At 27.3% G+C, this 15290-nt stretch overlaps 1 protein-coding gene and 1 long non-coding RNA gene across 2 annotated transcripts in view; one reads left to right on the top strand and one right to left on the bottom strand.

Annotated features, from left to right (window-relative positions):
* Positions 1-3084, bottom strand: part of LOC111635027 (carboxy-terminal domain RNA polymerase II polypeptide A small phosphatase 1-like) — an 87213-nt gene extending 84129 nt beyond the window's left edge. Inside the window, exon 1 of the mRNA XM_023379874.1 lies at positions 3016-3084. The gene's annotated coding sequence lies outside the window, so the exon portion shown is untranslated. The remainder of the gene's footprint in view (positions 1-3015) is intronic.
* Positions 3085-11609: 8525 nt separating this feature from the next.
* LOC111635017 lies at positions 11610-15141 on the top strand. Its single transcript, XR_002758326.1, has 3 exons — positions 11610-11870; positions 13985-14264; positions 14504-15141. It is a non-coding gene; the product is annotated as an uncharacterized LOC111635017 (long non-coding RNA).
* Positions 15142-15290: the final 149 nt, after the last annotated feature.

Raw genomic sequence — 15290 nt, 5'->3', positions numbered from 1 at the left:
AAAACTCATTTGTTTCAATTAGTTCCAATCAATAATCTGATACTCAATATTTTTTACTAAAGACAAGTTACACGACTGAAAAATCAGATAAATTATAGTAATAATAAAAATTGAGTTTGTCATAAGTTTTTACTAAATATTTCTATAACTCTAATTATATGCAACATTTACTGATATTTAATTAAGAAAATAAAAGTAAAATATATAAAATAAACTTTGTGAAAATGTATTTATATTGTATATTTATTAAAAATAAATTAGTTTGATCTATATTGACAGCAACAATGATGTGTTCATTCAGAATACATAATAGTTGATAACAGATTTTTAATGTTGTGACAATCATTTTGAATAAATGTTTTTCATAGTCAATCATAAATATAAACTAACATTTTCCAAAGTATGGCCTGTTAGTTCAGTGGTGCCTCAAAATTTAATCTTGGAAAGCAAAGTAGAATAAATAAAAAAATTTAGCAGACATTTTATTGAATTCATATTAATTTGTAAATAATATAAGACACAACATAATAAAAATTTTTAATTAGGAAAAAACTTTTGGAAAATTTACTAGTGTCTATTCCTTTTACTTTGGGGATGCCAGGGCCCTTAGTCCCCCCTCTGGGTGTGTCACTGTTACTTAATACAAGTCATATGGAAAAAAATACTGTTCTAAAACTGATAAACACATTCCATGTCAAATTAGCACAATTAATAAATACACACTGTCATTCAGCATAAATTTAGTTTAATCCAAATGTACACAAGTACTTTCAACATTTCGATTAAACTAAATGCTGAAAGCACTGAAAGCATGTGTATTTATTATATGCTGTTCTGCATAAAGCTTAAAAATTAAAATCTGAAGTAACAAAGTAATAAATTTTTAATAAAAATAAATTTGAGGTTAGTGTTTTATAATTATTATTTTAAAATATGATATCTTATTTTAAGATATCTTACAAGTTTTTGATTGTTCTAAAGTAACTAATTATGATGAAAATTGTCACACAGGTGCCACACATTTTTAAATTGAGGTAAATATAAAAATTATTGAAAACTGCTAGTCCGAACTAGAAAAATTTGGGAACTGATCTAAATTATTGGATGTAACTTATATATTTCAACAGTCAATTTTAATTATTGATAATGGTTATCATAGTTTTTGGAAAATGGACCTGAACTATCCTAATAATCTACCAATTGAATGATTAACACAGAATTTTAAGTAATTTCAATAATATGACTTCACATAATTTAGTTTAAAATTTGAAAACACTACCACATTAAGACTATATTGAACATATCAGAAAAATAGCATGGAAGAACTATGCTTCAACACAGTCATTCCAATCAAATTCTAGCCAAAAACAACAGTCAATGAATCAAATTAACTGACAGCTACAAAGTTCAAATTTAAATATTTTCTTAAATTTAATTTAAATCAAAAGTCTTTTCCATGTGTCAAATAATTTTATTTCATATTATAAGCAGGCTTTTTAATTTTGGATCTAATCTTAATAAATTTAATTTTTCAGTTTCTAGAAACCAAACCCTTATCTTAATTGAAACATTTAGCAATATTAAACAAAATATTTAAATATACTGTATACAAATATAAAAACTTATAAAATCAAATGCAATTTTTTTAACATCAAGCAACAAGTGTACTTTAAAAATTTATTATTAAGGTTACTCTTTTTGAGATTTTCATATTATTTATCAGACAAAACTAATTTATTAAACTAATAAATAAAAAAAATTCTCTCTAATTAAAATAAACCATTGTTAAAAATTTACTTTATACTTTAAAATCAACAAATAAAATTTTTAACAATTAAATAAAAAGTAAAATTATTTAAAGTAATTTTCTGCATAGTTAAACAATGCTTAATTATTCTGAAAATTCTTTTAATCAACAATTTGGCACAAAAAAAAATGTTTACAGTATTTTTATTATTATTGCCATTAGTAAAAAATTGTCAAAGCTTAATAAACTTTAGACAAACATTTAAAAACAAAACTCTTAATACGAATATCGAAAATCATGGTAACGTAATGATAAATATATTGCACAATACTACAAACTAAACAGTACTAAACGGCAACCGAGGATTTATATTAAGACGCTCGAAAAAACCATCTAAATTGAAATCAAGGAGCCATTTTAAATAAACTGCACCTAAATATAAATATTTGGAAAATTTCGGTTTGTATTTTTAAGAGATTTAAAAAAAAAAAAAAAAAAGATTTAAACTTATTATTTTGGCAAAAAATCAAAGTAAAATTAAAGCTTATGAAATACTTACTATATTACATTATTATATAAACAACATTAATTTGAATAAGAAAAAAAAAACAAAATTACAAATCATTCTTGAGAAATCATAATGATTATATATTTATCACATAAACAATTAATACACACAGCAAATAATTCATATTAAAAAAATAATTAGCATAATATTAATATTAATTTCTATCATAATTTGTATAATGTAAAATTTACAGTTGCATTCATTGCATATTTAAATTGCTATCACCTACAGCATCCTGCATAAGACTAAAGATGCGAAGTTGCATTCAAAATTTGGAATTTAGTAGTAAAAAAAAAAGAAGGTGATAGCAAACCTTTACCCAATGAAGCCTCCACCTGTTTCAATGTGGACTTTTCATTGATCATCTTAAACCATTACGATTATTTAATTGCATTCAATATCTAATATACAATTATAAATTAACCGGATGACGGCTTTTAATAACTTATCAAATGTTTAATTCGAACAAATAGCTAAATTAAAATCCGACAAATGGAAAATCTCGTTTCTTCACCAACTATCCGCCATGTTGGTTTATATACCAACCTCTTTCGGGAGGAAAACTTGTAAGTTGTTCCTCTTCCCGACTTGCTTGAGTTATAATGGACGTACTGTCCATTTAGTCCGAGTCTGTAAACGTCGGCAGGGTGGCTTCCTTATTTTTGCCCAACAGACAGATATCCAATCAAACTTTTTTTACCAAAATTACACTCAAGATGGACAGACCAAGTTCATGGTGAAGATGGCGGATTAAGATCACTATGCGCTTGCGCCCAACCCTGTTAGTCACGTGGTTGTCTTAATCACGTGATCCGCCAAAAATATATCTTTTTTTTTTTTTTTAAGAAGTTTTAAATTAAAATATTAATTTTAATTCATTCGATCCATTACTAAATGAAACTACGCTTATATCGAACAAATTTATATTATATTAAAGTAAATTTGCTGATGTTTAATGAAAAATGACTATTTTTATGTGTTGTTTTTTTATGCGACACACGAGACATTTAAAATTAAAAGGCACTTTTCGTTCAGTACAAGTCGACCCCCCCTATAACACTGTTGATAATTCCATTTTATATGAATTCCATGTTGTATGAGTCACTTAGATTTTACAAATACGTGTGCCGGGTTGTGAACGGCTTACATATTTGTAAAATCTAAGTGACTCGTATAACATGGAATTCATATAAAACGAAATTATCAACAGTGTTATAGTATTTCATTTTGATATATCGGTCATCGGTGCAAATAGTTAAAAATCTAATTTTGATGATACAAGGGTTATTATCTTATCGATAATTCTGTTTATGAGTTTGTATTCCATCTGTAGGAGATTAAAAAATAAAGCATTTAAAAACAAAAAGATATAATGCAATACTGACTACTTACGCGATAAAAAAAAGAACGTTTTACAATTAAATATTTAATTACTTAGATATATTAATCATAAAAGTTTAATTGTTTATAATAGTAATAATATAAATAATAATAATAATATCCAATGTTTGAAATGTATATAAACTGTCCAAATTGGAATTTTTAAATACTATAGACGAGTAATGTGTTGCAAAAGAGAAATTTGGCATAGAGATTACGTAATTTGCAATCTGAAACTATTTATCAGTAAAGTTATACTTAGTCTAAGTTGATAAATGAGAAAATTCTTAAAATACATTTTGATTTTTTTTCCGTTTTTTATTACGTAAAAAAAATATCAAAATTTGTACGGAAATATTACGAATTTTAAAATTATAAAGTATACTTTTGAATGTCTTTATTGTCATCGTTACAAAACAATTACAATGAAAGTTATTAAATTATTAGTTTAGTGATGAAATTATATTCTTATCTGCTATTTTTTTTCTACGATTATGCAAGTCTTTATGTATATAGTTAACGTATTAAGGTTATTTAATTAGAATAATTCACAATTCTCTCTCTCTGTAAGAAAAATATGTTAGCACATTTTTTTTTTTTCTTATTGATAAAACTTCATTCTAGTTTATATTATTGTTGTGAGAACAATATCATATGTTTTCAATAAGGCATTTTTAATGTATTCTGTGTTGTAGCAATAAATCTTAAGCGTAGTTAGTGTTTAGCGCGAGACGTATGACGCAAACGGAGTAAATAATGTATGTTAAATATCAAATTCTATTCCTCTTTTCGCTGTTGCCATCTAGTAGTGAGTAAATAAATTATTACTCTAAGATATCTTTTAATATAATATAAATCGTGGTAAACATATGTATGTAGGCTATAGTATGTATGACCTGTGATTCTGTAATAAATTATATTTTAATAGTCCATTTTAAGCTGTATCTTAAACATTTAATAGCATAAATAAAATTATTAAAAAATGAAATTTAGACGCTAATTACATTTATATTGAAAATAATAATTATGATTATTACAAACTCCAAGAATTATAATATAGAAAATTATTTAAATTTAATTTCAATTAACCTTTTAAAAATTCATTATAGAGTAGAATGTGTTTTATTTTTAATTGAAAACTTTTGTATTTGTCCTAAATACTTCGTGTAAATAAATTAAACATTATTTTAGAAACTGTCCTAAAACATAAAAACAAATCATTTAAATTAAGTTATTTGTTTGGAAAAACAAAACAAAAAGTTTTATTCAGTAAATTTTCCGGTTTTGATAATTCTTTGTCCCTTTTTTTTTAATATAGCACATGTATTCATTGTTCTTTTGAATATAACTTTATTATATTTTTATTTCCATTTTTCTGCATATTTATGCAAATTATTTGCATGAAGTATTTCATTCCAACATGTTTTGATTTTATAATAATAATTGTGTTAGTATTATTTTCATATTGTTATACTTTAATAGATAATTTTTGTTGCATATTTATTATTTTCTTTTACATATTATAATATAATTATTTTTGTATTAGACTAATATGAAAATATCAATGAATCTTTAGCATTCTTTAATTTAAAATAAAAATTAAATTTTGTTAAATTGAAATACAGTCGACCCCCCTATAACACTGTTGATTATTACGTTTTATATGAATTCCATGTTGTACGAGTCATTTAGATTTTACAAATACGTGTGCCGGGCTGTGAACGGCTCACGTATTTGTAAAATCTAAGTGACTCGTACAACATGGAATTCATATAAAATGGAATTATCAACAGTGTTATAGGCGGGGTCGACTGTATTAATTCTGATCTGTGGAAAACGAATGCTCTTTAACTCAATACAATATTTCTCATTAATGATTAAAATCAAAATAAAAATCATTTAACTCATTTGTGTTAGATGAATGTCTCGTGAAGAGTTTGAAATAGAGATTTGAGCTTTTTAATTGCAAGAAATTTAATGAGGAATGGACGATGAGGATTACCTTCAATATAGTATTTTAAAATTATTATTTTTTTAAATCGGAAATTTAAATATGAAGTATATTGTCTTGTGTTCCGAAAATGGGTGATTTCTTCTATTTCTTGAGTTTTTTAATTCACTAATTTTGAAATTGACTTTAAACATTCAGTTGCATTAATATCTAGATTCAAATAACATTATATTATATAAATTACAAAAATGAAAATATTTTTTAAAACTTTAAAATAATTTATATAGGTAAAATAAATCTATTACTTGTAGCATTACCTACACGTCATTCGAATAAAACTTTGTATTATTTCCGATTATATTATCTATTTCCTGATTATCCATTCCATACATTGCGCTTGATTTCCTGTTACGGTGTCAAATTATCCGTTGTTCTCAGTATCAATTTGTGAGAAAGTTGGTCTATGATCTATCCTCATTATTTATCATATTTTTTCAATGTCTATCATTCAATGTCGTCCTTTAAAATGTCATCTTTAATTCGACGTTACGACTACGACTCACCCAAAAATTCCTTCTTAAATTTCTTTATCAAATTCACTAGAGCGTATAATAATAATTCGAAAAAAATATACTGGAATTTGCATTGTCTTAGGGATATAGTACGATTGATTGATTGTGTTTATAGGCCACTGATTATTTATTTGTGTCAGAATTAATGTCTGTAAATAAAGTAAAAGTTTATAGTCCTATTTACTTATATTTTTGCTTTCAATAAGATTTTTCTCATAGATTAACTGGTCATAAAAGTTAATTTATCTTACGAAAAATCGAATGTAAAATATATTCCGACTATATTTTTATGTTCGTAAGAGCATAATTAATCTATTTAACGCAACAGAATAACATAGCGTAATGCAGACGAGAAGAATGTTTTAATTGTTAAACATATTTTTCTTATTATAATTTTTACTTTTTATCATTATTTGAATCTTGCAAATTTAATTTATAATTATATATACATATATGTTAAATTTTACTACGTATAATTTACGTAAGCTACTATTTTCAAATAGGAATTTGACACTTTGAGACATAATTTACATATATTAATTGATTAGTTAAATGTAAAAATCGATATATAACCTTTTCGTTTTAATTCAGAAAGCAAAGAGAATATTAGGTCAACAAAACACTTTCAACACGTATCAATTAACAAATCGTAAAAGTTCTTTTATGCTTTCGTACTACATAGGCTTACAGTGTGACAGAATTATGACACGAGTCAATGCACTTTGCCTAAATTCAATTTTTTGATATGTTTTTCCCAGAGAATTTATCTTCTTCAGATTCAAGAGTAGGTCTTAAATATTAATTCACATTTTTTTACAATAATTTTTTATTCTTTAAATTATGCTATAGAATTTTTATCGTATTTGAGATTTAATTAAAATGTTTAATGACCTATTTATCGGCATCTATTTTAATATGTCGAATAAGATATTTTTCGTTGTTTTATTAATGGTTATTTTTGATAATTATTTTTATTTTCGAGTTATTATTTAATTGTCAAATCGTCATTCCAAAGTGTATTCTACACACTTTCGTTTAATTTTCACTATTCAATAAAGTCTTTTTTAAACCTTAAGCTTGATAGCTCTAACATTGGTTAATAAACCAACGTGTAGAATAAGCACAGATGGTCCAAATTATTTTTTTAATGGATAGAACGTCGATTGAAATGACGCGCATCAATTATACTTCCCTCTAATTATATTGAAATGTTATTGTTAAACGAAACTTGATAGAAAATTATATACGGTATATATTGCAAAAAGATAGAAGGAAATCAGTTTTTATGAGGTAAATACACGATTAAATATTATTCGTCCCTTTACAGTTTGGTAGTTAAAGCGAAGTTGAAAGCACTGCTACGATCATTTATGCCACATTAATGCTTTCGTAAATAAGATTGCTATTCTACTTGTTAGTTTAAAGATATATTAATTTTATTTAAAATAATAATAGTAGTACGAACGTTTTTAAATTTCTAAATAAATTATTAGTGTTATTATTTTATAAATTGTTCTTTTACACTAGGACAAAAGAGTAACTATTAATGACAGTTCGGATCTTACATTCGTTCATACAATTGTATAAAATTAACAAAGTTGCTGTTTGACCCAAGAGGATCTTTGTGTGTGTACCAATACTACCCGACCCAATAATCACTTCAAAATTATTATTATTATTTTTAAATATCTGAAAAACCTGAATAATTACAGATGTGCAATATTATAAATATGAATTAAATTATTTTAAAAGTTTAAATCAAACAATTTTTTTAGTTTTCTCGATAACTTTATAACTTAAAAAAATTACTTTAACTGAATAGATGTCTTTACAATGGTTTCTAAATAGTGATTTTTAGTTTTTATTGTATTAATAATTTCAAAAAAATGTCGCAAAAATAGGTAATGAAATCTTTTTACAATCGTTGATTTCAAATATTCTGAAAAGAATCTGTAATAATATTACTTAAATTCAAAAAATGCAATTCGGTACGACTTTAATTCGCAATAGCATTAGTTCAGCCTGTTATTTAAAGTAAAAAAAGATAATTTTTTATGTAAAATTTGTTAAAGCAGTGAAGTAATTTATTTATTTTTATAAATCGTATAGGCAAAAGTAAATATTTTACATATAAAACAATCTTACATTTACGTAATTATTGCTTATTTCATTTATCTGTTATAAACATCATCTGTTCAAATTTACTTATTATTATTTAAATTTAAAATGTTAATCGGTTTTAAAAATGATCATAGTTGTTCGGTAATTTCGAAAGTTTGAAACGAAAATTTGGAAGGATGACAAAACTCATACAACGAAAATAAACTTAATAATGGGCTTCCAAAATATCAATCATACTTAATGATGAAATCATTAATAATCGTACATTAGACGTAGATTTAATATAAATAGGTTTGAAAATATTTATTCTCATAGATTTTAGAGCTAAATATTTTTTCTGAATCTCGATACAAGTAGACCTATTAGTACAGTAGTCAGAAAATTAACCGAATATTAGAAGGCTAATAAATAATTGCATATATATATAATTGAAAGAGTATAAATGACATTGTCATTTATACTCTTTCAATTATTTCAGGTTCATATTCTAGCCATTCGAAGATTCCGGAAAGATCCTATGCTTTTTATCCTGGATCAGTACGAGATCTTATGAGAACAATCGTGATAACTATCAAAAATACTTCTTTTCCAAGCAAAGACTTTACCTCAATCGCGAGAAAACAATTTTAGCATAAGAGATTAAAATAAACAGGTTTCAGAGATTTCTAAGACCAAAGATTTATTAAAATTATTCGGAAGTTTGTCGATTACAAAGTTTTCATTTCCGAGTCTTGATTTGATTTGATAAATAAAAAGACTGATATGGTCACGAATGTCTTCCTCGGATTTGCAATGCTGTTGATATCTGTAATAATCTTAGATTGCTTATACTAATGAGACACAAAGAAAGAATAGTTTAAGACTGCTTAAGGATGTATCTCAGTCCCTGATTAAATAGAACAAGATGGGACAATTGCATGAAAGTGCCACACCTGTTTTTTTACCATTATATTTACCTTAGATTGCAGCAAAAACGGAATCGATATTGGTTTTAGAGATCAAGCTGATGAAATATTCTTCTTTAATATCTTCTATAGTGGAAAATATTGAAGAAATTTATTTGATCCTGTACTATTTTCCTAAACGTCCCAAAAATTCCCCCATCTTTCGTTCTCTCTCTTTTAAAAAGCAAACGGAACACAGTATAATCTGCGTTTTTTCATATTATTTAGGATGAAAAAATATGGAAAAACATATTACATGATGATACTGTAAACCCGAATGGTTCGTCATGATACCAGGCATTCTTCAGCATTATCGATCATTAGAGACATCGCGAAAGAAATTAAAATATATGCTCTCCACCTCAAATTAGTACTGCAGTGTCTTGCCCCTGTACATCGTGCTTTTCTTGTTAACAATGGAGTCGCACTGGTCATCTGTCTAACATCTTTCGGGGGGAAAATATTCGAATTGAAATAACACGACTTTCGGTTTGTAAGGAAGGTCTTATATAGTTAATCGGGTTTTCTGCCCTAAGTTTTCCATAGCTCTTCTCTTCTTTCATATATCTATCTCCATTCTCGACATTAAGGAAAGACGGGCAGTGGGAATTTACAGGTCTACAATTTTTTCAAATTGCAGTCCAACAAAATTGCGAATTATTATGTTATAAATCTTCATATACTTTTATGACAATCGAACATTTACATGAATTATTTGTCTTATTATTATTTTTGAAAACTAAGTTGAGTAATAAAGATTAACACTAGTAAAATGAGGAATATTTGTAGAGGTTATCATTATTAACGAATAGGAGTTTATGACTGATCTTTCGTAATGGTCAAATGATTATTTATATTTCTGATTCCGGTTCGAAGTTTGAAATGTTTTCATTGATATGATGATATAGATGTCTAATTACGACAATTTATTATAAATAATACTGTATTTGTTATTTTTTCAAATAAGGCAAAATACCGATGCGAAATCTAGGTTTCATTCGCCATATTGTCAGTATTTCTCCTATGTAATTGGGCTGCAATTTGAGAAAATTGTAGACCTATAATATCCTACTGTCGTCCGTCTGTCTTTCCTTAATGTCGAGAATGGAGATAGATACATGAAAAAAGAAAAGAGCTATGGAAAACTTAAGGCAGTAAACCCGATTAACTATATACGACTTCCTATAAAAACCGAAAGTCATGTTATTTCAATTCAAATATTTTCCCCCGAAATATGTTAGATAGATGACCGGCACGACTCTATTGTTAAAGGAAAAGTATGATGTACAGGGGCAAGCCATTACTAATTTGAGGTGGAGAGCATATATTTTAATTGGCCATCTGATTTAATAAAGTACGAACATCGATACTATACTGTACATGCAAGTAAGCGTAGTAAAAAGGTGTTCTTATGAAGGTTCCAAAAAATAGTTTATATTCGCACATGACGTGACGAATGACCCGGTTAAATTACAGAATCTCAAAGGCCAAAGCTCAACTTAAGAGTCAGTGATGACGAAATAATTTCAACAAAACGTTCTTAATCTCATCACATCAACTAACGATGACCTCAATAGAGTCATAATACAACTCTTCCCAACTGAAAGATGTTGATCGTGTGAATCGATTAAAGACAATAATAATTACAGCATCTAATAATGGATTATTATAAAATTTAATTGGTAGGATAATTGATTTAATAAATTAAATTGCGTTTATTCATTTTTATACGTTTAGAATTTGTGAAAAAGAGTAAATTTTGTCAAAATTATTTACAAAAATCTAGTAACTTTCCCGTCAAAACTTTAAAATTGCGGATGGCGCCGTCTGTTACGAGATTTTTATTTTTAAAACTTTGCTATTTTATAATAATTAATAATATAAAAACATCTTAATTTTGAGGGTAGAAATGACTTTTATAAAATAAAACAAAAGTGGCAAATGCTAATAATAAGTGATATCTTCGTTAAGTCCGATTCCACTCGAGATATGACAAGTGACCCCCCCTTCTATCTTCTTACCCTTTGACCTTTAACCACTGAATTTAACAGCATGATCCCCTAAAACACAAACCTCTGTAAAATTTCAGAAATTTTTGACGAAAGGCACCAGAGTTATTAAGCTTCAAAGTGGGTGAACAAAATGATGCCCCGTACACATACTAATATCCATACATAGAGACGAAAAACCCAACTTTTATTGGCATTTCTCGACGTTTCAAGGTTCTCCGAGTTCAAATTTGTAAAATTCTTGGGGTCATTTTTTTTACAGATTTCCATACTTTCCTTCTTCTATAAATAACAGCCGGGAAAGTATAAAAGGAATATTTTTTAACGATGCTACACCACGAAATGATGAATTTTGTGGGCTTAACGTGCTTTACTTGTTCTCAATCTTCCTTCTAATTACAATTTGCTATCAACAAATCGTTCCTCGAATACACTTTTGTTGAATAATCGGTCTCGTCGTCATACTAAGCTAATCAACGATAACTTGCAGTTAAGCTTTGGAACTCTCCCAAAAACACATCTGTCATCCTGTTTATTTCCATCATGTAACCAAATAACAGGAAAACATCACTTTCGAAGTAAGTATTTTTGTCAAAAAAGTATTAATTTATAAATATTTCGTTGTTTAAAAACGCTTGATAAGGTTATTTTTATCAATATAAATATAAGATGTAAAAGATTAATATTTATATTAAGGTAGGGGGTCCCATTATGGCTCGGTTTCCAGTATGGCTCAGTCCCCGTATCTTCAGTTTTTCATGAATTTCCATGGAAAACTTAAGATACGGAAATACTTTCGTCTATTCTTTTCCGTGGAAAGACGAAAATAGGAGGTATAAAATGACCAGTAACATTAATGGCAATCGTTAATTGATATTTCGCCCTTTTTCTCCGGAAGTAATTTGCCGACTCGTTTCTTTCCGTTCGTGAAAATGACTTTGTCATTTTTGTACACATTTCGTACCGCCATTTTATCAACATCGTAAATTCGAGAGTCAGAAAATTCGTATTATTCTAGCAGTTCATTAAGCTGGTCATAAAACCGATAGAATTATTCCGTATTAAACCCAATAGCTCGTGCAATGCTGACTCCGGAGTTCTAAGAACAACATCTAGATATTTTTTCTTAAAGCTATAAAAAAATCTTGTCCTGTCATTCTCTTCTCTTTATTAAATCGATGAGGAATTTTTAGATTATCTACTAAATCGAATGCCAATTTTAAACATTTCAATCTAGTTAGTGACATTAGACGGTTGTCTAGTTCTTTCACACGGTTATAAAATTGCATCGAATAAGGTCGTTTTCAGTGTACATTTTCCGACACAACTTTGGTTCAACAATTACCTCTTCGCCACTGTTCATTGCTTCTACACGATTTTGGANACATTTCAATCTAGTTAGTGACATTAGACGGTTGTCTAGTTCTTTCACACGGTTATAAAATTGCATCGAATAAGGTCGTTTTCAGTGTACATTTTCCGACACAACTTTGGTTCAACAATTACCTCTTCGCCACTGTTCATTGCTTCTACACGATTTTGGAGCTAGCGTTTTGGCACATTATATCTCTCAGCTGCTCGTCTTGTTAACGTGCCTTCTGTGACACATTTAATCGCTTCTTTCATTTTATTTTCGTCCCATTTGCCTCTTTTACTGATTCTGCCCTTAAATTTTGGCATTTTTATGCCGGTTCTGTAAATAAAGAAATACATTTTAATATATTACTTACTTATGATAAAGGTAAGTGAACAAAACCTATTTTTTCTTTGTTAAATTTAAAACTTACAGAACTGTCCGAGGACACCTACCATACTCGCGTACTTAGATTCTATGCTTTCATTAATAGTAATTAAATTATAAATGGAATTAAATAAATACTATTATAATCGTAAGATATTTTTTAATAGTCAATAACAATAAATAAATCAAGTCGAAATACTACCGTAACATGTAACTTACTCGGCTCTCACGCCACTACTAATTTTGCATTCTTTTGTACGCATTGTGAAACACGTTTATACACGCTTCTTTATAGTTGATACGTACTTGATTGTTTAGTAGTTCATGCACTTTCCCTACAGTATTTAGTTTTATTTTCTGTAAAATTCTACAGATAATCCATTTACAATTTAATTTTTGTTGTTATGTTTAAAAGATATTCCAAGAATCCTTTCTCCAACTATAGATTACGATTTTAAATTGAAAATATAAAAATTGAATAATGTTTATTATGTGGATAATACGGTTATTTTTATTTTACTCAATTGGTTTATAAAGAATTTTCAATTAATTCTAAGAATGCGGCTTACCTTTATATCGTAGGATGTATTCTAAGAATAAAAGATTATAATAACTTCTCTAAAAAATTATAAAAGTTCATTCTATAGAAAACTTTTTAATCATAAAATGATTTATTACATGAAATATTTTCAATTCTGCATAGCTTAATGTAAAGAAATATAATTCACATTTTTTTTGCTCTTTATTAAGATTACATTAAATTTTTCAAAGTATGCTTATATGAGCATTACAAACACTTGAAATTTTGAATTTCGAGCATATATATATGTTAATTGTATTAAAAAGTATATGTAAAGATTTGTCTTAATTGTTAAGAAGATAATAAATTAACAATAAATTCATATTTTCAACATAATGTGAATAAGGATTTTTTTCATTTTTAACTCTTAGCACCCACAAAGTGATCTTTCAATATCCACCGTGGGCTCGGTTAGGTCGACAATGGAATCCGGTGAATGACGGAGCTCAACATATCTGGAACTGACCTCCCAAAAAAAATTTGTGGGGAGTTGCTAGCTCAAAATACGATCCCAGGTCCCCAGAGCGATAAGACGATGCTTTAAATCGCTTAGACCAGAGCTATCCGGCTGAAAAGGAAATACTCTTGTTCATATAATTCGAGAAAGATATTTTCCCCAAATATGGTTTTCTTTCGATATTGTAATCCAAGGTAAAAACTCTAAATTTTATTATAACGTAATTATTAAAATGAAGAAGTAGTTATTCAAAATAGCTAACTACACAATTGGATTGCTGCAGGCAACTAAAATCAGAAGAAAATGTTGACTAATTTTATATATATAAAATAATTTTAAAGCATTATTGATATTCCTATAAAGTTATTTATTATTCTCAATCATAAATATCTCTAACTCTGACACGTCTATTAATCAAATATAACTCTTACAGAAACAAATACAGAAGAATGTGGTATTTTTACGAGTCGCTCTGACTGCCGAAAATCTACGATAATACGGTATAGTACAGATTACAGTTTAAAATTTCGTTACAAATTACGTTCGAACAGGTGGCCATTCTCAGCGAAGCAGTAATAAAGCCTGTGCTTAAGTTAAATAAGATCACCGCCTCATCGGATCACGTGGAATTTTTCGGGTTTTATTCGTGTGTCTAACACACTTAAATAGGGGTTAAATATCATTAAACTTATTTTTAATTCTCTCTGATCAATTGCCGCTTTAGAATTAAAATAAATGGACCGTTTTAGTTATTCACATCACCTAAAACACTAACCAGGCCTAATAAATTTGTTAAGTCCATTACAGCATATCTGTCATAAAGCTGGGAAAATAAATCAATTCAGTGAATATGTCATTACAGACTTAATTGAAAAACAATGATATTTTTCGTTTAAAAATGAAACGAAATGTATATAATAATTTGAAACAAAGAGTGCATTTTATAGTAAAGTGAAATTAAATACCGATTTCGCAAGAAGTAATTAAACTCGATAATTCAATACTCTACAACGACAAAATTAATGATTACAGAAGCGGATGTATTTTTTTATTTTATAATTTCACGAATAAAGACAAACAGTACTATAAAAACTATAAATCTTGGACTTTTATGTGTATTTCGAATAAAAACTTACAATCAATCATTAGAAAACAATTAAATAGAAACTTTGTCTCTAACGAAACAAATGAAATATTACACAATAGTATAACAATATGAC

The sequence above is a fragment of the Centruroides sculpturatus genome, unplaced genomic scaffold (genome assembly GCF_000671375.1).
Source record: "Centruroides sculpturatus isolate CEXI.00-Female unplaced genomic scaffold, Cexi_2.0 scaffold876, whole genome shotgun sequence".
Lineage (NCBI taxonomy): Eukaryota > Metazoa > Arthropoda > Arachnida > Scorpiones > Buthidae > Centruroides > Centruroides sculpturatus.
Note: the sequence above shows the minus strand (reverse complement) of the source record. Positions and strands in the feature narration are given on the sequence as shown.